This window comes from Jaculus jaculus, chromosome 5 (assembly GCF_020740685.1).
Source record: "Jaculus jaculus isolate mJacJac1 chromosome 5, mJacJac1.mat.Y.cur, whole genome shotgun sequence".
NCBI classification, from domain to species: Eukaryota; Metazoa; Chordata; class Mammalia; order Rodentia; family Dipodidae; genus Jaculus; species Jaculus jaculus.
Window position 1 is genome coordinate 132843590 of NC_059106.1, and position 27435 is coordinate 132871024.

At 36.7% G+C, this 27435-nt stretch overlaps 1 protein-coding gene and 1 pseudogene across 2 annotated transcripts in view; both read right to left on the reverse strand.

The window, feature by feature from the left end:
• Positions 1-27435, reverse strand: part of LOC101606456 (LIM domain containing preferred translocation partner in lipoma) — a 681167-nt gene that overhangs the window by 55700 nt on the left and 598032 nt on the right. The gene's annotated exons all lie outside the window — the stretch shown is intronic.
• On the reverse strand, positions 13756-13853 carry LOC123461162 (annotated as a pseudogene).

A 27435-nucleotide genomic window follows, 5' to 3' on the forward strand; every position in this document is an offset into this window, starting at 1 on the left:
TAATCAGATGAGCATGCAATATTTTCATTATAAAATTTACCTGTAGATTCTCTCTGCCTAGAAGGAAAGTAAAACAAGTGACTTGTTGACACAAACATCCTCAGTAACAACATCTTTTTCTCTGTTGCCTGGAGAAGTCTGCCTGCAGCCCAGCATTGGCTTACAGTAGAGAAAGCAGCTAGTCTACACTGAATAGTTGCCAAGGGAACAGCCAGCATTTTATGACATTATGGTTAGATTAGTGGGAAATAGACTAACCCTGTAACAATGCCAGGAGAGGACCAGCTGCTTGGAAAATCACGGTGATTATCCAAACCGTTCTTTGAACACACATGTAGAACAACAGAAAAGCCAGATAAACACATACACCCAATGAAAACAATTGCTTTTTATCCAACAAATCTACTGTGGCATTCTGGCCATAGAAGATGCAATTACTGCATCTTTTCTGTAGGCAGTTGGAATGCCCTGCTACTTTGTTTTGTCTTTCAGATGTATCATCGCATGCCCAGACTTATGTTATTGTAAAAATGAGTATAAGTCAAACTGATTTAAAAGCAAATATATCCTTGGGACTATAGTCTTTGAATGTCTTGACCTTCATTACAAAACACTCTGAGGAATAGGTAAGAATTATGAACATTTAGTTATCCCTATATTTTATCAGTGTCTTCATTATAATGTCAGGAAATTATCCACATGGCCTAAGAGCTGAGTTTACTATAAGGGGGCAGGGCTGGCTTTCAGATTAAGTACAAATATCATAATAAAGTTTTGTTATCCATAGATTTTTATAACAGTCAAGTATTCAGGATGCTAAACTCTTGTCAAACTTAGTATTATTTGGAATCTAAATCTTAATATAAATATTCATTTTATGTTGGTTTAATATTAGTCTTTATTAAGTTGCTATTCTATGAGACACCAAGATGACTGCTTAACTTGTATTTTCTCATTTAATCATCAATAACTCTCAAGAAGAAAAACATATTATTATTGTACCCATTTAACAGATAAGAGTATTGAATCTTGGAGAAGATAAAGTAACATGTTCAATTTCTCCCAGTTCATGGGGAGGTTAGCTTCCTTGTTCTCCCTCTACTCAAGGCTGACAACAAAAGCAATGCAAGGTCTGTCTTCTTGCATAGGGTGTCAGATGAACCACACATTGTTTTTTTCCTCAATTTGCATTTAAATGCACGTGTGTGTGTGTGTGTGTGTGTGTGTGTGTGTGTGTATGTCTGAGAGAGAGAGAGAGAAAATATGAGGGAATTATCACCTCTTTCATCCAAGTCACAATGAAACTGGTAGTATGAAAGAAGAAAGCATAAAAGTAATACAGTGTAATCCTTATTCCACTTGACCTAGAAGAAACCATTTAAATTCACTTGAAAGGAAATACCAGGGACCCATGTAAGAAGACATTTGGATGAAATTTTCAAGTATTAGAAGTGAACAGAAAAGCATACTGCTCTCAGATTCATTTCAATTTTAAGAATGGACTATAGCAACTGAATAAAAAAAGGAAAGAGGGGAGGGAAAATTTTGATTTATTCCTAGGATACAAATTATATTTACCTCCATTTTTGAAATGAGCTGGTACTATATAAATACTAGTAGTGAAGACGCAAAATTTCTTCCAACCTGGCTCCTTTTCATGTGTCTTTTCTGAGCTGAGAGTATTTTAGTGTTTTGTCTTCTAAATAAGAGTGGTCGACCAATTGACCCTAGCTAAAGGGACTTTAGCGTTTCTTAATGTGATATAGGGACACATTGGTCAGGAAAGATACTAAATCAAATGCTCCGCTAGCTAAATTCCCCTAGGAAGGAATTTTTAAAAATGAGTTATATGTGTTCAAACAGGTTATCAAAAAGGAGCTTTGCAATGGCATTGCCCTGTTGTGTTGTCAATTTCAAAAGAACATAATACAAGCTTTGAGTGGCATCTATTATTATTTAGCCAAGAACTTAATAATGCCCATACAACAGGTCTTAGATCTTTGCCTGATGCATACTTAAACTACATAGCTCTTCCTTAAATATGAATTAATGAATATATGCACATTAAGAATTTTTGTTTGGAAAAAAAATAAGATTTTGTGTTTGGATGACACTGCTTGGAAAAAGTTTAACATCACTTACTTTCATCATTGAAACTAAGTTTTCTCTTTTGATATCAATTAAGGAACAGTAGTAAAGGTCTCACTTAATATATGCAATCATACATCTTCAGCATAATCAATGGCATAGAAAAAAATAGGCAGTAAATGATATTATGAGGAACTGGGGTGGACATGTATGAATAAATAAATGATACATGCTATTAAATAGCAAGCATAGTTTAGAATCCAAGAGACCAATAATTTCATGAATGAGAGTATACATAGGGTACAACAATTTCCACTATTCAAGTATTCTTTTTATGTTGTTGTTGGTGGTGGTGTGAGTGAACCTACAGATTGTGTGTACTGGGTGAAGACTGTGTATACTGGGTGAGAGTGCTATATCAGTGAACTATAACTCCAGCCACAAAGACTATTTTCAAATTCATCTTAAGAATTTATATGAATTTGTGTAGACTGAGCTCCTAAACTTTAAATCTTGCATCTCTCCTAGGACTGGTTACAGAATGGGGAAAACAAGAGAAAACTTCACATTCAGAGACTGATAGGTTTTGAAGTCACTTTTGGTTCATAATTATCTACCTAGTCCCTAATTAGTTTAGGTATCTATCTTCTCTTCTCCCTTCTCTTGCTTTAACTCTTTTTAAAAACTTTAAAAAGAGAGGAAAGGGGACTGAAGGGAGAAGGAAAAGAAAGAAGGGCAAGAGGAGTATTAAGGTTGAGGTCATCAAAGTAGCATATGCGCATGTATAAAAATGTAGCCATGAAACCCATTAATCTGTATAATTAATGTGTATTTACAATTATAATAAAAATCAGTGATAGTAAAATCTATGAGACAGCATTTGTTAGATAAAAAAATGTAGAGAAAACATAATTAGCTTTTGGTATTGGGGAGAATCCTAAAAATTATCCACAACTCAGGGGGAAAATGTCACAATGGGGTTATTCCTTTGAATTATTTAATAATCACATCTACAAAAAGCTCACTAATCTCCTCCATCAGTGAAGATTTTGGGATCATTTATTTAGTTTAAAAATACAATCTTTAGAAAATCCTCAATATGCACAAGAGGAGGGGAAAAATAAACACAGATGTGAAAGAAACAAACTAAATTGTGCTTTTTTTGGGTGTTCCTCATTTTTGCAAATTCCTTCAAAGTATGCATTTAGATCTTTTTATGTTTGGATTACATTCATCATTAAAACACTGGGTATGAGCCACCAGTGCTATCATTGTGGAATTGGAGGCTTATGTTAGAAGTATGCTTTCAGAATTCTCTGGTTGCAGGAAGAATGATGAATGCCCGCAACTCTGCAAGAAGCACACAGAGGAACAGCAGAGTAACAAGGATACCCCAGTTTAATTCATTCCTTATTCTCAAGATCATCATTTCATTTTGAGAAACCAACGGTATTGACAGAATAACAATAGTTTTACATATTAGCACAGTGTCTTTCCTATGCTTCAGTTTTCTCATGTGTAAGAGAATATTTCTGACCCCAGAAACCCTTAAGAATCCCTTAAAGAACTTCAGTGAATACTAGTTCTAAGATTATTACTTCCAGGACCAAAGAACCAAGTACTACCAGTAACTGCTGTAAAACAAAGTCATATGTTTCATTCTTTTAAAAAATATATTTTATTTATTTATTTGAGAGAAGGAAAGAGAGAGAGAAAGAGGTGGAGGGAGAGAGGGAGGGAGGAAATGGGTGTACCACGGCCATCAACCACTGCATACGAACTCCAGATGCATGTACCCCCTTGTGCATCTGGCATATGTGGGTCCTGGAGAGTAGAACTGGGATCCTGTAGCTCTGCAGGCAAATACCTTAACCACTAAGCCATTTCTCCAGCCCTGTTTTATTCTTAATATGAAATTATTAAAGATTATGTGAAGGCAAAATTGATGTCAGAAACTGATTATGAGAGAAGTTAATAATCTACTCAGCATTTAAAAGGTGCATCATCTCACATTACTTTGTTATTGATATTACTGTTATTCATCTTTTTGTGTCAATTTGTTAAAGTTCAACTTTTCATACAAATATATATATTTTGATCTTACGTGCCCCACATTACTCTCCGTTATCTTTTCAGTTCCACCCACTATACCGCTCACCTCTTACCAGTGCCTATGGTACAAAATGAATGTCCCTCCCCTAACAAACATTGTCTGCCATTAGCTCATCCAGGAGGGTAGTGGCCTTCCACGGCCCACCTCTATCTATAACATGGGCACCATCATATGAAGGTTTTGTGCAGGTACCTATGGCTCTGAATTCATGAGTGCTATGGCCTCATGTCTGGGTAACAGAGTTCCACAGTGCCCCGTACAATCCTCCAGGTCTTACAATCCATCGGTCCCATCTTCCATAATGCTCCCTGAGCCCCGGAGGAGGTGATGTATAGTTTAGTACAGGGTGGAGCATGCATGAGGCACTTATTTTCAATATTTGACCAGTTATCACCCACTGCATCACCTGTCTTCCCACTGCCAAGCAAAGGAAAAGCTTTTCTGCCAGGGACTGACAGCAGACCAGGTAGGTCTGGAGAGTTAAAGCTAGAATGTACAAATGAAGAGAACATGCAGCATTGGCATTTTTGAGCCTGAGTTACCTTGTTCAATATAATAGGTTCATCTATTCTTTCTGAAAATTTCATAATTAAAATTTCTTTACCACTGAATAAAATTCCATTGTGAATATGTACTACATTTTCATTATCCAGTCATTCATTGATGGGCATCTCAATTTATTCAATTTTCTTGCTATCTGGAATAAAGCAGCAATGAATGTGGGTGTGCAAGTGTCTCTGAAGTAAATTACAGTGTTCTTTGGGTATAAGCTTAGGAGTGTTATAGCTGGGTCATACAGTAGCTCTATCTTTAGCTTTTTGAGCAAGCTCCATACTTATTTCCACAGGAGCTACACTCTTTTACACTCCCACCAGCACTGAAAACAAATTCTCATTCTTCTACATCCTCATGAGCTTTTGGTGTCATTTGTTTACTTGATAATTGTCATTCTAAGTGCAGTGAGGTGGAATCTCAAAGTAGTTTTATTTTACACTCCCCTGATGGCTAAGAACACTGAACAAGTTAAAAAATATCCATTAACCATTTGTATTTCTTTTGTTGAGAACTCTCAAAAGAATTTTTAGTGGGTCAACCATTGATTGATGTTTATTTGTATATTCTAGATATTAATCCTCTGTCAGATATGTAGCTGGCAAAGATTTTCTTCCATTCTGTAGGCTGCCTCTTGACTGGGTTGATAGTTCACTTTGCTATGAAATAGGTTCTTAAGTCCCATGGGGTCCCATGGATAGTTTATCTTATTTCCTGGGAAACTGGAGTCCTATTCAGAAATTCCTACCCTGTGCCTATAACTTGTGGTGTACGCCCTAATTTTTCCTATAGCTGTTTCAGAATGTTAGACTTTACATTAAGGTCATTGATCAATTTGGAGTTTACTTTTGTGCAGGGTGAGAAATAAGAATCTAGTTTCAGGGGCTGGAGAGATGACTCAGTGGTTTAGATACTTGTCTGTGAAGCCTAATACCTGGGTTCAATTACCCAGTACCCATATAAAGCCAGACGCACAAAGTGGTGAATGCATCTGGAATTTTATTTTATTTTTTGCAGTGGCTAGAGGCCCTGGGGTTGATGGCCCATTTTCTCTCTCTCTCGGCTGCAAATATGTATATGTATTTTCATTCTTCTAAATGTACCTGCCCAGTTTTGTACAGCACCATTTGCTGAAATAATTTTCACATATACATACATACATACATATACATACATACCTATAAATAAATAAATACACACACACACACATATATATACACATACATATACATATGTATATATCTTTTCAAAAATCAGTTGGCTGTAGTTATAGGAACTTATCCTTGAATCTTTTATTCTATTCCAGTGTTACACATGTCTATTTTGTACCAACACCATATTGATTTTGTTACTATGAGTCTGAAATGTAATTTGAAGTCTGGTATGGTGACATTTCCTCCTCCCCAAGCAATATTCTTTTTGATTTGGATTATTTTGGCTATCTAGGTCTTTTGTGCTTACATATGAAATTCGAGATGTTTTTCTATTTCAGTAAAGATTGGTATTAGAATTTTTGTGTGGGTTGCACTGACTCTATAGATTGTTGTTGGTAGGATGGACATTTTCACAGTAATGATTCTTCTTGTCCATGAGCATGAGAGATCTTTCTATCTTCATCAATATTTTCTTTAGCGTTTTAATGCTTTCATTGTCAAGGTCTTCTATTTATTCTGTTATTCTAAGGTATGTTATTTTTGTGGTTATTGTCAATGAGTCTATTTCCTTGATTTCTTTCTCATGCTATTTTTATTATTTACTTGACAGAGAAAAAGGGAGGGAGGGAGAGAGAGAGAATGGGCATGCAAACTGAACTCCAGATGTGTGCACCCCTTGTGCATCTGGCTAATGTGGGTCCTGGGGAATTGTACCAGGCCCCTTTGGCTCTGCACACAAATGTATTAACCACTAAGCAATCCCTCCAGGCCTTCTATGGTATTTGTTTTTTATCTTATCACTATGTTGAAAGTGATTATCAGCTCTAGGAGTTTTCTGGTGGAGTCTTTAGGGTTTCTTATGTATAGAATCATATGATATTCAAACAAGGATAATTTGACTTCGTTTTCTATTTGTATCCCATTTATTTCTTTCTCATGTAGTTTAACTCTAGTTAAGACTTTAAGCACTGAATTAAATAGGAGAGAATAGAATAAACACCTTTCTTGGCTATAGATCTTAGTGGAAATGTTTTGAGTTTTTCTCCATTTAGCATGATGTTGGCCTTAGGTTTGTTTGTCATAAATAGCCTTTAATAGGTTGAGATAGCGTTCCTCCCATCCCTAGCCTCTGCAGAGTTTTTTTTTTTTTAAATCAATAGGGATTTTGTTAAAAAAAAAAAAAAGGAGCTTCTTTTTCTGTATCTATTGAGGTAATCATGTGATTGCTATTCTTGAGTCCATTTATGTGATTGTATTGCATTTATTCATTTATATATGTTGAACCATCCTCACATCTTTGGAATTAAAGCCAGCTTAATTGAGGTAAATGAACCTTTTGATATGTTATTGATGTTCTTAGATTTGATTTGCAAGTATTTTGTTGAGAATTTTTACAGCTATTTGTTTATAGTTTTCTTTTAAAATATATTTTACTTATTTATTTGAGAGAGAGGGAGGGAGGGAGGGAGGGAGAAGGAGGGAGAGAGGGAAGGGGGAGAGAGAGAAAGAGAGAGAAAGAGAGAAAGAAAGAGAGAGAGAGAGAGAGAGAGAGAGAGAGAGAGAGAGAGAGAGAGAATGAATGAAAATAAAGAGAGAGAGAATGAAAATATCAGGGCCTTTAGTCACTGGCAAATGAATTCCAGACACATGAACCACCTTGTGCATCTGGCTTATGTGGGTAGTGGGGCATTGAACTTGGGTCCATTGACTTTGCAGGCAGACACTGCTAAGTCATTTATTCAGCCCTATAGTTTTCTTTTGTGTTGTGCCTGTTTGTAATGGTTTTGCTTTTAGTGCAATGCTGGCTACATAAAAGGAGTAAAGGAGAGTTGTTTCCTTTTCTGTTACATGTAATAATTTGAAAAATCATTGCTCTCAATTCTTTAAAGGCCTCATGAAATTCTGCAGTGAATCCATGTGGATTTTTGCATTTTGGGCTTGGAGATTTTTAAATACTATTTCAATCTCATTGCTTGGTATAGATTTATTTAATTTTTAAAATCTCATCTTGATTTAAATTTAGTAGGTCATAGGTATCTAGAAAGTCATCCACTTCTTTTTCCAATGTGGTGGAACAAAGGTTTTTAAAAAACATGTTCTTATGATTTTCTTTATTTCACTGATATGTGTTGTAATTCCTCTCTTTATTTGTAGTCATTTTTTTAAAAAAATTATTTATTATTTATTTGGGAGAGAGAGAGAGAGGAAGAGGCAGAGAGAAAGGGCATGCCAGGGCCTCCAGCCACTGCAAATAAACTCCAGATGCATGTGCCCCCTTGTGAAGCCGGCTTACGTGGGTCCTGGGGAATTGAACTGTGGGCCTTAGGCTTCACAGGCAAATGCATTAACAGCTAAGCCATTTCCCCAGCCCCTATTTGCAGTCATTTTGATTTGGGTCTTCTCTTTCTTTTGGTTAATTTGGCCGGCAGCTCATCAACATCGTTTATCATTTCAGAGAATCAACTCTTAGTTTGGCTTATTCTTTTTTGTTGTTGCTCCTATTTCTTCAGCTGTTGCTGTGGTTGAATTATTTCTATTCTTTTAGTCCTTTTGTGTTTGCTGTGTTCTTGTGCTTCTACGGATTTTAGGTGTATCATTCAGTTCTTTGTCTGAGATCTCACTATTGGAATGGCGGCACTTGGCGATATAAACTTCCTTCATAGGAACTGCCGTCATTGTATCCCACAGGTTTTAGTTTGTTGTGTTTTCATTGTCATTCAATTCTAGTATCTTTTTTATTTCCTCCATGATTTTTTTCAATGAATTGTTCTAGTACTTCACAGTGTGATGATTAATCTCCAGGGGTTATGATATTTTCTATAGTTTTCCTTTAATTTTTCTGGATTTGTTGAGATTTTTCTTTGTGTCTTAATATATGATATATTTTAGAGAAAGTTCCATGTGCTGGTGAAAAGAATTTGTATTCTGTACTGTTTGAATGGAATGTTCTGTGAATGTTTGGTCCATATGCTTTATGATGCCATTTAACTCAAATGCCTCTTTGCTTGTTTTCTGTCCAGGTGATCTGTCTATGGGTGAGAGTGGAGCATGGGAACCACCTACTATGTGTTAATCTCTAACTTTATATCTCGTAGAATTTGTTTTATGAAATTAGGTACATCTTTTTTTTGGTATGTACATGCTAAGAATTATAATCCCTTCTTGGTGGACTCCTGCCTAATCAGTATGAAATCACCATCTAACTTTTCTGATTAATTTTGGTTTGAAGCCTATTTTGTCAGGGAGTGATGGCACCTTTTTCTTTTCTTGGCTCCATTTGCTTGGAATATCTTTTCCATCCTTTCACCCTAAGGTAAGTATCTATATTTGATGGTGTTATACATCTTTTAAAGAAAAGAAAAAGAGACTTTCTTTTACCCAGTTAAAGAGTATAGAGCCAGGGTTATACTCAAATTCCCGGGTCTCAGTACTTAGTTACCATTTATACTGCTATGCTTATAATTCCATTTTGAGTGGTCTCTTCTTCAATGCACTTCAGTGGATTTATCGTTTTCCTTTGTTTCTGTATTTGCTCGTAGTACAGCAATTGCTTACATCCACCTTTTAAAGCTGCTGAATAGATATGGCATGCCCTTTACATCACAATAGTATGCACACAGGATATGCAATGTTCAGACAATGTTAGAGATGTGAATATCCATACCACTCTCATGCTACAGCTTATAGAGGTCCTGTGCTTTCTTGAGATAGATGTCCTTACTTGTAAGCTATACTTAATTTGAAAATTTTATTAAAAATTTTACCTTGAACTGGCTATATATACATATATATATACATACATACATACATATAAATTCATCTATACCTAATCAATTCTATTCCATCTATATCATTGAGAAATATTTCATCTATGGGTAGCCAAAGGCATAAACTTATAAAAACATCCATTATAGCAATGGATCCAACATGATGTAATTCAACTGCTTATTGAAATTAGAATAGAAATGTTATTTTAACTCAATGAAAAAATATACAGAAGTTAAAATTATCATGGGTTCTTACATGATCATGGAAGATTGAAAAGTACTGCTCCTGCCCATATAAAAAAATTCATGTTAGAAAGTCCAGTAAACCCACATATTTATATAAGTTTATAAGAGAACTATGGCTGCATAGCAATAGACTAGCCTGTGCTCAAAGGCCAACATCTGTAAGGAGACAAAAGATGCTAACACGTGCTTGCATGAAACATATGTCTCTGAATCCCAGGCATATCCAGTAAAAACAAAAAGAAAAACTCACCTGTATATTATTTGTCACTTACAAATGAAAGGCTGAGCACTATAGTAAGAGCACAGAACTGATGGTATAGATAAAAGGGAATTTCAGTTCAGACTTTTACTCACAGGTATCACCTAGTTCATAAAAGGAACACTTGGGGAGGTTAAGAGTCCTCATAAAGTGTTTGATAACATGATTGCTGGGCAATTGGAAAGTAAATGTTGTAGAGAAGAATTAATGCCACAAACAGATCCTTCTATCTATATCTTCAACTCACAATAAAAGTCTGCAGCCTTAGGAAAAGGGCAATTTGTCCTGTTGTCTTTAATGTACCAGTGAATCCCTACTATAGCCAAAGTAAGGAAGAAAAACTTGATACTAGTGCTCAGAGAAATTCAGGGCTAGTGAAACAAGGCACCTAAAACTGTTGCTAATATAGAGCAAGTAGTATGGCCTGCCCATAAATATCAAGTAACATGAGGTAATGAGGCGGCAGTGTGTTTGGGGAGAGACAAGAGGAAGACTACCTCTGGGGTCAGGCACAAAGAGAATGTCTAAACCTAAGAGTGAAGCTGATGAGAAAATTCTTTTGGTAAAACATTGCTGGCTGCAAACTGAGGTAACAATAGAGGTACTTGAAATCCATGGTACACTGAGGTAACCATAACAACAACCTTACCCCACATCTCAAACAAGGTTCATTCCTGACTAGACTTGAACGAAAACAACAAATGAAAGGTTTAACAGAAGAAAAGGCATATCTGCTTCTGTGCATAAAATATATTTTCCTATTTCTGTTATACTGTACAAAATATCTGACCATTCCATAAAAAGGACATTCTTATAAACAAAAATAATAGGGATGAGGAAAAGGATGGTCCCAACATATTGTGTTTGCATACTAAGTATGTCCATAACTAATAAAATATGTTTTAAAAAATCGTAAAATATAATAGACAAAGAAACAGAATTTGAAAGAAATTAGAAAGAAAACAGATATTGTAGGCTCTGAATAATAAATATAAAATGATGCTGATTAATGTTACAATGTTTTTAGTAAAGAAAGAAAACATATATATCAGAGACATGAAGATTATTGTTGCTTATAAAAATAAAATAGATATTCAAGAAACAAAATGCTCAGTAACAGAGCAAAAGAAGACTTCCTATGACCTCATAGACTCAATTAATGAAAAAATAGCACATTGGAAGGTGGTGGGGTAGGAGTGGGGTGCTAAGGAGATAATTCAGCAGTCCAAGGTGCTTTCTCACAAGATCTGTGAGCACAGGCCTGATTTCCCAGCACTCAGCTGGAGAAAGACTCAAAGTGGCCCATGCATCTGGAATCTGCAGCACCAAAAGACCTGGGGTTCCCATAAACACACCCCCTCATTCAAATCAATTCATAAGATAGATTCATATATATTTATATCAAATATATATTCATAGATTATAAAGAAAATTTGAAGACACATATATACACATAAAATCTCAACAACATGGGCCAAAGAACAAGACAGAGCAAGCAAAACTGTAGCACAATATTAAGCACACATGAATATAGAAGCTCAGAATGGGAAGAGAAAGGCAACAAACAAAAATGTGAAGAGAAAATGGCTTTCAAAATAATAAGTATATACATGAAATAGTAAATTAAAGGATTGATAAAGAATATGTATATGCATATATACGTATGTATACATGCATGCATGTACATGCAAATATGTATATAGTAAACCTAGAAATAAGAATTCCAAACAATAACTCCAATGAACATATCATTTTTCAGACTGTGGAAGACAATGAACAGATCTTGAAATTAGCCTAAAGGAAAAAATACATATTATATAGAAGCAAGAAAAAAACTAACATGAAGCTCGGTGAGGTCATGGTGGCACTCACAGCTGGAGTTCCATGAAGACTAGCCTGAGTAATACATCAAGACACTTTATCAAAGCGGGCGGGGGGAGAGATAGAGGTAGAAAAGAGAGAAAGAATGCGAAGTGTAGGTAAGAGTCCCTTATGACAGTTGCAAAACCAACTGCTAAGCAAATCAAACTCCATTATATTTAAAACAATTACCACAACATAACTAAATAGGGCCATCTTTAGAATGCAAAGCTCATACAATATTAAAAATACATGAGTATATTTTTATATATTGATAGGTTATAGAAGGCAAATGTCATTAGTCTATTACCTGATACTTAACATCACTTGATGAAATTCTTTTCCTTTTCATGACTAAAAGTCTTAGCACAAAGGAACACAGCAGCAGAAAGGAAAAAGAGTATCTGTGGTAGACCTTCGTGTAACATTTTACTTAACGACCAAAACACTCTCTTTCTTATAAGGTTAAAAATGAGGCAAGAATGCCCATTTACATTTTTGTTCACCAAATAACTAAGGATCCTAGTCACAGTACTAGAACAAGATACAGAAAAGGCACAGATTAATAGAAAAGAAGAAAAACTGCCTCTATACAGAGAATGATTTTGATTAATAAATATATCTAACAAGGCCACACTGGGTCAGTATATAAAAATCAATCTTAATTTATATAGTAGCTATGGATAATTAGAAACTGTGTTCCTTTAAAAAAATGTATTTACAAACCATTCAAACCATGAAATGCTTCATTACAAATCTTATAAAATAGCTTCAGCATTTATCGGGAGAAAATTATAAAACAATTATTAAACAATTTGAAGATGTAAGTATATGGAGATACATTATATTTATGGGTTGAAAAAAAAATCCATTTTGTTAATGTATTTCTCCTTAGACTGATCCCTAGAGACAACACAATTCCAATAAAACTCCTAGCAGGACATTTTGTAAAACCTGATTTTAAAAATTCATATGAAAAAGCAAAGTACTTATAACAGAAAAAAAAATTACAAACAGAGCATAGCATACTACTTAATTTCCAGGTTTACTACATAACTAAAATTGAGACAGTGTGAAGACTAGAGAATGGACCGATATACAGACTGATGTAGGAAGACAGTGATGCCATCTGTAATATGCATATGGTTGGCAATATAGTTTATTAATTTATGACAAGTAATGATAGAACATATGGACAAACCCCAAACATGCAAAAAAATTAGAACCTTGGTCATCCTATGTAAAATTTAACGTGTAATAAACAAAATCTAAAACTTAAAACTTCTAGAATAAAATAAATGAATTGTAACTATACAGAAATCCTACAAATAATATCAAAAAATAGAAACAACACTTAAAAAACTGTAAAAGTATGCACAACAATAGCTAAGACTAATGTATATATAGTATGATCTGCCAAAATAGTGACCTTCTTGGGGAAGAAGAAAACCTAAAGTTAGGTTAGCATGAAGGAGCCATCTGATATAAGGCTTGCATTGTGCCTTTTCTTCAGACTGATGGTTACAGAGTAGTTTCATTTTGTTACAGTTTAGCCAAATAATATAGACATTTATATTTATATTATACATGGAAAACCTATCAGTTTCAGACAATCATTGGGTAACAATTTTGTTAACATTTTAATTTTTCCTTGAGTATTTTAATATATGAGCATACTATAATTTGGTAAGGTTCCCATCCTGTTATCCTCTTTTGAAAAGTATGGAAAACTTCACAGATTAGCATGTCATCCTTATGCAAGGGACACTCTAATCTTCTCTGTGTCTTTCCAATTTTATTTTTAAAAATATTTTGGTATTTATTTGCAAGCAGGCAGAGGGGAGAGGAAGGGAGGAGAGATGAGGAGCTCCATATATAATGGTGCACCCAGTCCTACCACCATTACAATGGAACTCCAGATTCATGTGTTACTCTGTACATCCTGCTTTAGGTGGGTACTAGGGAATCAAACCTGGGCTATCAGACATTGCAAGCAAGTGCATTAACCATTGAGCAATCTTTCCAACCCCTTCATTGGGACCATATGATAGTCTTTTTTTTTTTTCTCCTGATGTTCAATTCTTCATAAATATGTGAAACTATCCTAGTTCCTTGCTTTGAACAAAGTGCCATCTTATTGAATGTTGCTTCAGTTGAACTTAGGTCATCTATTTTTATGTGCATGGAACTGATGGAAGAGTTTGCATTTCTTTCATTGATTCTGGAACTTAGGATGAATAGTTTAACCTCACATTAGTCATATGTTTCCTAACTGGGTCCTTAAAAGAACCCATGAGTTGTAAGAGCCAGTGGTCTCCTTCCCAAGAAATCCCTCTGATGCCATACCTTACTACTCAGCTTGTCCACTTCTCTACAGCTACCATGGACCTACTAATGACCCTCCAACACTGAAGATATACTCCCTTCATGGCTTCAGAATCATTCACAGTCTTCTCAAAGTTTACCCTGTCTGCATCCTTTTCTTGTACCATGTATATCCTTTTAAGGTATAATATTCTGCATGATTTACATTTGTGCTATGTCTATTGTGTATTAGTTTCCCACTATAAATAAGAGTATCACAGAAGCAGGAGTTTCTGCCTGTGGTGCTCTGTGATGCATTTGAAGACCCTTGAATACTGAATAAATAAATGTATTGGCTCTACATAATTTTTAAAAATTTCAAGGAAACAAATATTTCTGGTATAGTACAGTGTAGGTACCCACCACTTTCCAGTTTAAAAAAACGTGTTTGAGCTGGGTGTGGTGGTGCACACCTTTATTCCCAGCACTTGGGAGGCAGAGGTAGGAGGATCAATCTGAGTTCAAGGCCAGTCTGAGACTACATAGTAAATTCCAGGTCAGTCTGGGCTAGAGTGAGACCCTACCTCCAAAACAAAACAAACAAAAGAGATAAAGAAAAAGAAACAGGAAAAAGGAATCAAGAAGCCCACACCCACAAAAAAACAAAACAAAACAAAACAAAACAATTGTTCAAATTTCTTTAACTCAAAATATTGTTATAGGTGTTGTTTAATGATTAAGATAGTCTACATAGTTCTATAGATAATTGTACAAAGTAGGAAATTTTTAAAAAATGGAAAATAGGGCTACAGAGATAACTTGGTTGTTAAGGCGCTTGCATACAAAGCCAAAGGACCTTGGTTTGATTTCCAGATGCACAAGGTCTGGAGTTCGTTTGCAGTTGCTGGAAGCCCTGGCACACCCATTCAATCTCAATATCTCTCTCTCTCTCTCTCTCTCCCCCTATCTCTCTCTGCTTGCAAATAAATGAAGAAAAATTTTTAAAAATTAAAGAAATGGAAAAAAGAAGGAAGCATTGAGAAAACACACTCAAGCAATTACCTTGACCATACAGTCATTACCTTTCTTATTTTAGGCAGAATGAAAAAAACTAGACTCACAGTTTTTTCTAAATATGATTTAAAACATGTAACTGGGCCTAGTGTGGTGGTTCATGCCTTTAATCCCAGCACTCAGGAGGCAGAATTAGGAAGACTGCTGTGAGACTGAGGCCACCCTGAGAATACAGAGTGAATTCCAAGTCAGCCTGGGCTAGAGTGAGACCCTATCTCAAAAAACAAACAAACAAAAAATACTTAGTAGCAGAGGCCAGTAAGTTAAAAAGGAGATATTAAGGGAAGAGAAAGGAAGGGAAGAAGGTACTTAATAGGTTGATATTGTATATATGTAAGTACAATGATTGAGATGGGGAGGTAATATGATGAATGGAATTTGAAAGGGGAAAGTGCGGGGGGGGAGAGGTATTACCATGGGATATTTTTTTTATAATTATGGGAAATGTTAATAAAAATTGTGAAAGAAAAACAAACAAACAAACAAAAAACCCAACCAAACAAACAAACATGAAACTGGGATAAATTAAGCTTGGAAATAAACTATCCATAATGATCTAATGGTATCTTAATATGGCAAACACAAAACCTATTTACTGCAGTTACTCTTAAACTAGAAATTCCTTTTCACTACCACAATGACAGACAAAAGATACTAGGATAATTTCATATATATATCTATATATATATGTATATTTCACAACATACATCCATGGCAGAATGTCATTGGCTTCATTCTTATTCCAATTGCAGCAGCGAAGAAAACATAGTAGCTTAGAAGTTAAGGCAATTTGATATGCCCAAGATTATCCCCTAAAACTGCACAGAGAATAGTATATTGCAGTAGGAGTATACTTTGGCTGTGGGTACCACTCCAATATTAATTACCTAAAAATCCACAAAATTTCTCTCTCCATTTATAGAATTAAAAACAGCACACCATTTGAGTTAGCCAAGTCCTCAAATGAATACAGCATCTATGAGCTAAATAAAGTAGAAGATAATAAATGTCTATATGCTTAAGTACAATCATGATAAGCCCTGAGAATTATTTATCGACATATGAGAACTAGTTTTCAAATATATGTTAGAACTATTATGATGAATATAATAATGTTAGCATTAAGGTATTAAGTTCATAACAGCTCTGTTAGTATTTCTTTATACCAACATATGTTAAGAAATTAATTTCTAAGCCGCTTCCAATTTGTTAATTCTGAGTTGCAGAACCTAGGGGTTATGTCAAAATGTAGGGGTCTTCTCCCAAAATAGTGCTGTTTTTAGAAATTTTTTAAATTCTCATCAGCTATTGCTTTCATCTCAAGCTCCAAGACCAATATGAAATGCAGGTAAAAGTTGAACTGTCTTTTTATGCAGGTTTATTTGTGTGTGGAGTAGAGGAAGGGTTTTAGGGCTGTGGAAAGGAATGCCAGCCAGGCTACTTCTCCCCATCCAGGCTGTTCTCCAAGGAATTACAAGAACTCTGTGGAACAGTTTCAAAATGACCATCAACTTTCAAATACATTTAACTTCCAATACAGTAATTAAAGAACCATAAACAACCAAACTAAAACCTGGACAAAGAATGTTAAGCAGGCAAGTTCAAGTAGGAAATACAGGAAAGGATGAGACTCACCAAACACTGTAAACATGCAAATAAAAATGTTGAGATCCCAATTTTAAACTACTTTCCTGGAAAACATTCAAGGCATGGAAGGTGGTTATTGTGAGTATGGGGACTCAAATATTCTTATGTTAGCATTGGGAATTATTAGCTGAGACCCTGTGTATAGAGAGCTATTTCAATAGATATCAAAACTGAAACACAAATACATTGTTTGACTCAGCAAGCACATTCCAGAAATCTACCCTGAATAAAGTCTTAAAAATTTAAGGAACATAATTGTACAAAATTATTTGCCTTAAGTGGCAAAATGGAGCACTTGACTCCTCATCTGCAGGGAGAGAAATGGCTGAAGGAGTTATGTTCGTGTATCCTGAAAACCACTGAGAAGACCCAAACTTACATTAAGTATCACCTGGAGAAACATACCAAGCATACATTGTTAAGGGAAATTAAAAACAAACAAACAAACAAAAAAAAACAAGCAAATGTGAGGTACACACCACACACCAATATATACACTACTGTGTGTATTTATATGAACACTCCTACATGGATCAAAGACAGGAGGATCTCCTAGAAGGTCCTGAGCCAGTGGCAAGTACAGCAGTGAACAAGACCCTGCCTCCAACAAGATGGAAGGTGAGGACTGACACATGAAGTTGACCTTTGACCTCCAAATGTGTTCTGCTGCATGCATGCAAACGTGTGCATACACACACACACACACACACACACTTCTAGAAGTAAATGCATGGATTAATAATGGCTTATTCTAGGGGAACTCTGGTAGAATATTGTGCTTTAAAGGCTCTGTATAATTTGATTTTTTGACTACATGATGAATTATTTTTGTAATAAGAAAACAAAAGAATCGGGACACGGAAGGGTGTCGCATGCTGTTGCTGTATATATAGGTTGCTTGAGTGAGGAAACTGAAGCCCAAATTACACACTGAGCTCCATACAACATTCGTACTTGCACTTATATCCCCCCTTTTTAAAATTTTCTGGGAAAGCCTATAAAATTAAGATGGCCAGGCACACGTTATAGGATGTTAAACACTTACATAGTCACAGGACAAAAAATATGAAATATTTCTAACAGTGGAAAGAAGAATGATTTCAACTATAAAAAAGGATTTAGAGGCAGTAATAAAGAACTTCCTTAAAATAGCAAGTCACTATTAAAATAATTAATAGAGCTGAGTACATGGGAATGGAAAAGAGTCAATGGTGACGCCTGGAAGTGTGTAGGACTTGCATGTCATGCTTCAACAACTCTTGCAAAAAAAAATATCTCTGTGAAAAGATGGATCAGCAGACAAGTCCATAAAAAGAGAGCTTTAAATTTTAAGTGGTTTTATATCCACTGTGAATATAAAGGTTAAATGGGTATTAAAAGAGCAATAATTCTTTCTGATTAGTTTTTTATCCAAGGATAGAAAGAAATGTTAAATATGAAGTACAGGCTTTGTTATAAATTACTGGAGATACTGTAAGAGTTAAAATCTAACTGGCTGTGTGGGAGCTTTTACTTGTTTATTTTTTTAAAGCAAAAGGTGATGTTGTAAAATTGGAATTTTCTAGCTATGGCAGACTGAACGAAAACCTGTTAAAAGGCAGATGACTAATTCTGGATTAATTTTACTATTGAGAAGACTTGACATCCATGGAAAGGAAAAGCAAAACAACCACACAAATGTATCTGAACTGGCAATTAAATAATTATTCATCACAAATAGTTAATCACCCTTATAAGTAAAGAGGGCAGAACTCAAACTGCAGCTGTATTTTTAAGACACTGAGCTAGAAAATTCACCAGCAATTGACAGGGTTCCTAAAATCTAAACATAAAAGTTAGACATGAAGAGTTTAAAATTTCCCTTGTCATAGGCACTATTCCCTGATTTCTACTTGGCATCTTCCTGGCTAGGGATTCCACAGTTGTTTTCAGCATTTGATCAAGTCAACACATGGTTACATTAAGGGCTCACTAAAGTGTTTCTTGACACTGGCACATATATCTTACCTATTTCCCTCACCTCTCTGAGTCATATCTCAAAGAAGCATACCCTATACTTTAAGATGTATATGAAAGAATTGGAGAATGTCCAGGGTCAAAGAACCAAGATGTACACTGGCAGAGAGCTGAAGATCTTATCTGTGAGGAAAGGGAAAATGGACTTGGATATATAGACTTGAGAGAAAGTAGCTCGCAGGAGAACGGAGATTTATCTTTGAGTGTCTGGGAAAGTGAGCAAACTTTATTATGTTCCTGGAAAGGGCTAGATTTATGAGTTGCATTATCTAATGTTTTGGGGAAATGTCAGAAAGCAGTACTAAGAAGACAGGTACTGGAGGCTGACTTAGGCCAATTTTCAGTTCCCTCAAATAGTTCTGATAATTGGACAAACTATCAAACTAGTCTTAGTTTTCTCCTTGATTAAATACTCATTTCCCCCAATGAAATGTGTCATGTCAGTACAGTATTCACCAATGTTCAAATGATCATTGTTATTCTATTTTATGTCATGTGAACATTAAATGTCCAACAGAGATACAAATGTGTGAAGGATATAAAATTCTCTGTGAGTACTTAGCATGTGTCAAGCCCCACACCAGAATTCCTTCAAGCACTTTCTTTCACTTAATCATTATCAAGTAAATATTCCCACTTTCCTGTTGAAGAACTGAGGTGGGGTCAAGGGAGTCAATATGCTTGTCCAAGTTGATAGACAAATGCTTCCATCACAGATCTCAGCCTGAGCTTAGTATTTCCTGACCTCAGAGCTTTTTTTTTTTTTTTTCCACTAGAAGGAGCTCTAGGAAACAAATGCAAAATAAGTTACAGGCTGTTTTCTCAAAGCTTGTTTTACAGCAAATAAAACAAGCACAGATATGAGTGTGCAAGCATATACATTAAGATGGTAAGTGGTTCAGAGAGAGGACATGCAGAGTGATTAATTCGAATTTGGGATAAAAAGGAAATCTTCAGGGAAAAGATGTGAATTTCACCATGAGCTGTGTCATATATAATGACATATGATGAGGAGTATTACAGTCAGGAAAGGTATGACATCTTGGGGTTATAAACCAGGTCAGGATGGGTGTAGCATAGGATGTGTCCAAGGAGATCAGATAATCTGAGTCAGACACAAGGCGTTTGATATCCCTCATACTTATATACATTGGGGCTTAGATGATTCTATGATTTTAATCTGTGGGTGAGTTTCAAACTATAGGAACACTTAATCATTCGGCACCACAGGCAGAGCAGACTGGATTAACTTCAAAATACCTCATCGTCACATCAACCGTCATCCTATTTTATTGACCCCCAAGGCTTTGCCAAGTCTTTAAAGCCCAAGGTCACTAGCCTTGAGGCCTGAGGAGTATCTGCTACAAGACAACTAACTAATGGCCATTGTTTTTGGGGGGGGGTGGGAGGTTGTCAGGACAATCAGCAAATTGGTTTTCAAGACAGAATTGTGGAGGTGAGGGTTTGAGCTCCATTTTTAAACTTAGTTCAAATATTAGAGGGAATGCAAATTTGTTCAAATTCTCATGTCAGTATGAAGAAAAGGAAATGAAGAATCAGAGGCCAGGCTTAGTCAGAAGGGATGCTTTCAACATGATGAAAAAGGGAGATCAGTGCAGAAAAGTGAAGAGCATCTGCACTTGGAAATCAGTCCGAACCTAAGCCTGTTTCTTGAGAACAACTGTCACAAAGTCATCTATGGCTAGTAGAGAAGAAAGTTTAGAAATAAGGCTTCAAGAATGGGGTATCAAGTGCATCTGGGCTCATATTTGGAGGAGGAAACATATTTACTCTTTTGGTTGTTGCTTTTTTTTTTTTTTAAACTGAACATGTTTAACTCTGGCTCACCTCACTTTCAGCAGTAGAAAATGAGGCACATTGGAGAGATATGGAATGCATGTTGTGTGGTTTACAACCACAATACGTGGGGAAAAGTTTCTGTCATTCACTTACTCATGGTGCTGCTTCTATATCTCAATCACCAAAGACCTTTTGGGAATAATCTGTAATGCCTAAGTGGTATAAGAAGTAATAAAACAGCTGAGATTTCTTTTACTTTTGGGAGGAAGGCTGAAATCCCTAGCAAGGCCTAAGTTCTTCATGGCTCATCTCTTAAATCTTTTCTTGCATCATGTTTCCCTCCCTCTCTGGCTTCTGACCACCCTGACTTTTCTCAGTTCCTCCAGTCGGCATGCTCCGCTGTCTGAGACATTTAAAGCCCTGTTCTTTCTTCATGGCCCACTGGAGTATCACTTCCTCAGGAATGCCTGCCTGACCATTCTGTCTAGGTCAAGTTCCTGTGTCCTAGATCTTTTAGAACAATATCCTTTTGTTATAAAACCTCCCTCCATCTCCCTTATCAGAAAAGGAACATCTTGAGATCAGGCATTAACACCTTGCACGATCCCAGGTATTCTGTCTTACCCTCAACTGTCAGAGGCTGAGAATGTAGCATAGGATTCTAGGGCTCTAGAGAATGGTAGAGGGTGTGGACAGAATAAGAAAAAGTTCGAGTTTCTAAATAGAAACTAGGAATGAGAAGCTATCAAGAGAAATGTACTTCTTTAAGAAATATATATTTATTTACTTGAGGGGGACAGAGAGAGGGGAGAGGAACATATGGAAGCTCTCAGGCCTCTTGTCACTGCAAACAAACTCCAAGAACATGTGCTACTTTGTGCATCTGGCTTTATTTGGGTACAGGGAAACTGAACCAGGGCCTTGCAAGCAAGCACCTTTAACCACTGAGCCATCTCCCTAGCCCGAGAGAAATATACTTCTATTATTATGTGTTAAAGTACTGAGCTTTGGAAATTTGTTACAGTAATAATATATTATATACATGTATATGTGTATATATGTATATAGGATACATATATTAATAAATATTTGTGCTCCACCTGCCCTGTTAACATTGTAGATAGGGTTGATGGGTGAAATCTACTTCTAACACTGCTTTTCACTAAGTCCTACTGACTGCAGCTGTGGTCATAGATGCCCATGTCTGGGGGAACTTGTTGCACTCTGTCTAGCTCAGTTAATTGCAAAAGGCAGTTAAATGTCATGGCCAGGTAATCAATGTATTTAAGGTAAGATTTCACTTGTGAGGGTATAGGAGGCCTTCCAGGCTATATTAATTTTTATCTAATTCCTTTTTGTGATATACCCCAAATCTCTTAGATGACTTTTTATGTTGAAATATTTTTCTACTACATGGAAACACACTTGAAAATGATCACTTTTTGGTGTGCCCCTTCTGGTCCTCTGACATGAGTCCAACAAAATATAAATTGAGACAGAGCAGTGGAAGATGAAAACAATTATTCAACATGCAGCTGGAGAAGATGTCAGAAAATTTAGGAGATTTCACTTTGTCATAGTGATGTTCGAGCGTTTATCTTCCTTACAAACATGTTGCTAAAAGTTCACGTAATGCCAGGAATGGTAGTGGCTCAATTTTGTAATCCTAGGACTTAGGAAACTGAGGCAGGATAATTGCCAAACTTGAGGCCAGTCTGGGGCTACAGTGTAAAACCATGACTCATTCCCCACACAATCCTAAATTTTATGTGATATTTGATTAGTAAATAGTTTAAAGTAGTAACACACTGATAATATCTGGGTATCAAAATTAAAATTATTCTCTTGGTGATTCCAATATCCACTCAGACTTGAAAAATAGTAGAAAACACCTCTATGGAACCATCAACTACCAATGTGTTATCCATATATGAGTAGTGGGCTGCAGATAATACAATGTAAAATTACTTTTAAGGCGACTTATTCAAAACAACTCCTAAAAATCAGGCTGATTTCATTGCCTGAAGAAAACCTTTTTTTGAGGGGGGGGGGGAGAAATATCTGCCAACTATTCAAGCATTATCGGATGGAGGCTCATGAAATGTCTCTGTGAGGAAGGTGGGAGTGGTAGAACACACCTGGAATTCTAGCAGTCAGGAGGCTGAGGCAGGAGGACTAGGAATTTAAGATTTTGTCTCTGAAAAGCAAACACTACCACATAACAATCAAACACAAACAACGACACAAAAGATCCCTGTCCTGCAAAGCAAATTTCACACATTTCATCACTCAGGATAAGACTAATGCCCCCAACAGGCACAGGAGTGTGAGTTGCATGGGGTAAAAACAACTACATCATTTCTAGCAGGACCCTACATCCATGATACTTCCCCTGCACCCAGGGGTCCAACTTTATAAAGTTTTTTTTTTTTTTTTTTTCACTGTCTGTAAACCTAGTTGGGTAAGAGGCTACAATAGCTGCCTACTTACCCATTTTGGAAGAAGACAGCTTCCAAAGAGCCCTGAATATGCTTTGCTAACGATACAGTGCACATGCTCCACATGACTAGGGTTGACTTGGAAGGCAGGCCCGTGGTCTCTGCTGCTTCAGCACATTGAGGAAGAGACTGTTTCGATGTTTAGACCCCCTGGGGCTCAAGTCTCCCTAAGGCTACAATGAGGGAAGGAGATGTCCCTCAGTTACATTCGTATTCTCTGTTCTGTTCTATCAAAAGTAACTTCCATGTCAGATAGCCCTTGGGATGCTAACCACCACCATAGCTGGGCTTCCTGTGATGTGGCCCACTGCCCACCAGAGGGACTAGAGGCATGCTGACTGACAGTCCCCTGAATTTTCCTCCAAAGATGATTCAAGATATTACCTCTATTTTGTGGTTGTTTTCCTCCTAAGAAGTTTTCTTCATGCCAAAAAGTGAATCAGTTTTAAACTAAAGCTGGTGTCATCACCATAAGCAATCCACACAGTGGACAGCGGAACGGAGTTGCTCTTGCTCATGGGATCCCAAAGGTCTGAGGAGCACTGTGGGAGGCAGAACAGGGACATTTACTTGGAGCTTTCTTTCTGACATCAATACTGGCTCCAGTGAATGGGGAAAGAGAAAGGATGAATTAACCAAGTATATTGTTCCTTTAAAATTTTTTCCTTTGCCTCAGAATTGGCCAGGTTTCTTTAGGCCTAAAGAAATCCTGGAGCTGCTAGATGGTTCCAGAGAGCTGCACCACTTCAGGGAAGGGTGCTGTCAGCTGCACAGTAGCTCTTGGAAAGCAGAGGAAAGAACAAGTTGTAAAATGCTGCCAGTCCAGATGTGACTACTTGTGTGAAAGCTTCAATAAGAGGTTTGTTGGAATTTTGGACAGAAAGGTAGGACTTAGTCCTTATTTTATTAGCAGTAATAAAACTGGGAACACCCAGGACAATATGAAAGGGGCAATGAAGAGTTTATGTCAGGCAGGAGGAAGGAAAAGCATTGTCCCAGTACCCACAAATATTGACTGGCCCATGCGAACCTGTGTGATTGTGGCTGAAACTGTGAAGGACAGAAAGCATTTATCAAAGTGGGAAACATTCCCAATATTCTATCCTTTCTCTGTTGTAATCTTGAAGGTGATTAGAATGTTATTGTCTATATCATTGGCATAAAAGGACCCCAGATAGTGTTTATATGATTACGATGCATGTGGTATTTGGGGTGTGGAAACAGAAATGGGAAAAGTCAGTGGAAAGAGAGTCTGGGATAAGAGTAAAAGAAGAGCATCTGGTTGGCTTCGAGGACCATAAGGTCTGCCATGGTCTCGTCCCCCAGGCACTAGCAGTTCTTCATTCAGTACACACTAAAGAGCATGTACTATCCCCAGCAACAGGTTATGACCAGATATCATAGTAGCGTGAACACGAGAGAAGGACGGGAATTTTTGATATCTAATTAAAATCCACACTAAAAGCTAACAGGTGCTCTGAAGGGCAACAGGCACACTGCTTAAAGCAAAATGTATGAGCAGGACAAAGTCTCACAAAATCAGACAGAGCTGTTGAAGACCAGATGAGAAGGGAAGGATGGGAATGTGAGGGCAGGAATATGGTCAAGAAACCATTGCAGGAAGAAGAAGATTCTGCACAGAAGAGAACTGAATGGTGTTCAGTGTGTCAGGACACAGAGAGAAGAGGGCGGAGAGATACCACAATGCCTCCTCTCGGTCACTTAGTTGATGCAGTATGTTCACTCAGACTCCAGAGAGCTAAGCATTACGCAGCAGAGCCTGGCTTCCTAATGCTGAACATATGTCACCAGTACAAGACTAGAGACAGAAGGTCACATAAACGAGCACACGTTCGATACATTCAGAACCTTGGTTTCTCTATGCAGAACAACTGGGACAAGGCACGTTGGGCAAAGATGCATGGGAGGACTTTAAATAGAGGAGCAACACAATAAGTTGGGGTTTCTGAGAGTTTTCTTCTTCCCTTAAGGGAACAGTTTGGAGGAGAAGATATGGACAGATGTATAGATAGAAGAAGAGCTGCTTAGAGGACAGAGTGGGTGGGCACTTGGTTTTTCCTGGTGCAAGACTTGCTCTGTAGAATTGTTAGGTGACAGTGGGTGTTTTCTAGGGACTGCTCACTCGGAAGCCAATATTTCATGGCAGCTGCTCATAAACAAGGGACAGGATGAGCCAAAGATAAGCCAAGCAGGTACCTGCTTGTGCAGTATTCTCTAGGGCCACGGGTGAGAATTCTGACTTACATCAAAAGTCCTGTGAAGCCAATGCTTCCGAAGTCTTTTCTCCTTTCAATATTTTCATCTTGGGTTACATATTGGGCAAACCACTGAGAAGCAGTCTTTAACCAGAATGAGAAAAAGCTAACCTTTAACTTGTCAAATGCAAACTAATTTCATGTGTATACTTATTTAAAGGTTTATTTAGCATAGAAAGATATAAAGTGAAAAGAAAAAAACTCATTTTCAGAAATTATCATCAAAAAAACTGAGTATTCCAGAATTTGTTGTGTACAGATGAATACAAACACAGGCATTCAACACATTATTATTAATGTTTAAAAATATTTTTAATATTTCTATGTATTTGAGAAAGAGATAATGAGAATAGGAGAGCCTGGGCATCTTGCCATGGCACATTAACTCCACAGTCATCTGGATGGATGTGGGTACTAGGAAATCAAACCCAGGCTTGTAGGCTTTGAAAGCAAGGCCTTTAATGATCTTCCCAGCCCTAGTTTCAGAGTTTATGTTTAATCATAATTAATATCTTTTATGAACTATTCTACATATTTTTAAAAGTTTTTTTTTCTGATTTATTTTTTATTTATTTGTTAGAGAGAGAGAGAGAGAGAATGGGTGTGCCAGGACCTCTGGCCACTGCAAACTAACTCCAGATGCATGTACCACCATGTGCATCTGGCTTACGTGGGACCTGGAGAATTGAAGCTGGATCCTTAGGCTTCACAGGCAAGTGCCTTAACTGCTATGCCATCTCCCCAGCCCTATTCTACATCTTTAAAAAATAATTTAAAATTATTTTGGGATGTCTTTTATTATCATCTATATGTATTGGGTTTGTTTTTCCAATAATTTCCATGTTTCTAGTACATGTCATTTTATCAGTATCTTTATGGTAATACAAAAATGTTGCAATAAGTCATTTTTACCAAGCATCTCTGTGTGTGTTCTCATGTAAATTCCTCTAGTATACAACTGTGTGAAACTGATCTGTAAAGTCCAGGTGTACAAAGAAAGTGTTTGATTTCTTATGGTTATTTGTGTGTGTGTGTGTGTGTGTGTGTGTGTGTTTGTGTGTGTATGAGTGAGAAAGAGAAGGTGGGGGAGAGGGAGAGAATGGGTACAGATGGGTACAGTACAGCCTCTAGCCACTGCATTAGATCTCCAAATGTATGTGTCACCATGTGTATCTAGCTTATATGGGTCCTGAGGGGTTAAACCTGGGTCCTTCAGCTTCACAGCAAGTTCCTTAACGACTAAACCATCTCCTCAGTCCTCATATGGGTTTTTAACAATCAATTTGCACTACAATCAAAACTACATGAAGTATATCACATTTAATACTCAGAATGAAACTTGTATATCTTAGCTAATCAGAGAAAGAAATGATCTTTTAAATTGTACTTCTTTAAATAGGTCTGGACAACATTTTATAGGTTGTTATTTTTATTGCCACTTCTATGAATTGCATATTGATTCTCTAATTTTTTGGTTTTTTAAACTGATTTTGGGGCTAGAGAGATGGCTCAGCAGATAAGGCATTTGCTTGCAATGTTTAATGGCCTGGAGTTCAATCCCCCAGTACCCATGTAAAGCCAAATACATAAAGTGGCATATGCATCTGGAGTTTGTTTGCAGTGGCAAGAGTTCACAGCATGCCCATTCTCTCTCTCTCTCCCTTCCTCCTTCCCACCTTGCAAATAAATAAAAATATTTTAAACTGATTTTGAATCTTTGACCATAATATACATTAGTGGTTCCAATTTTTGTCATTTACATGCACAGGACTATCACTGAG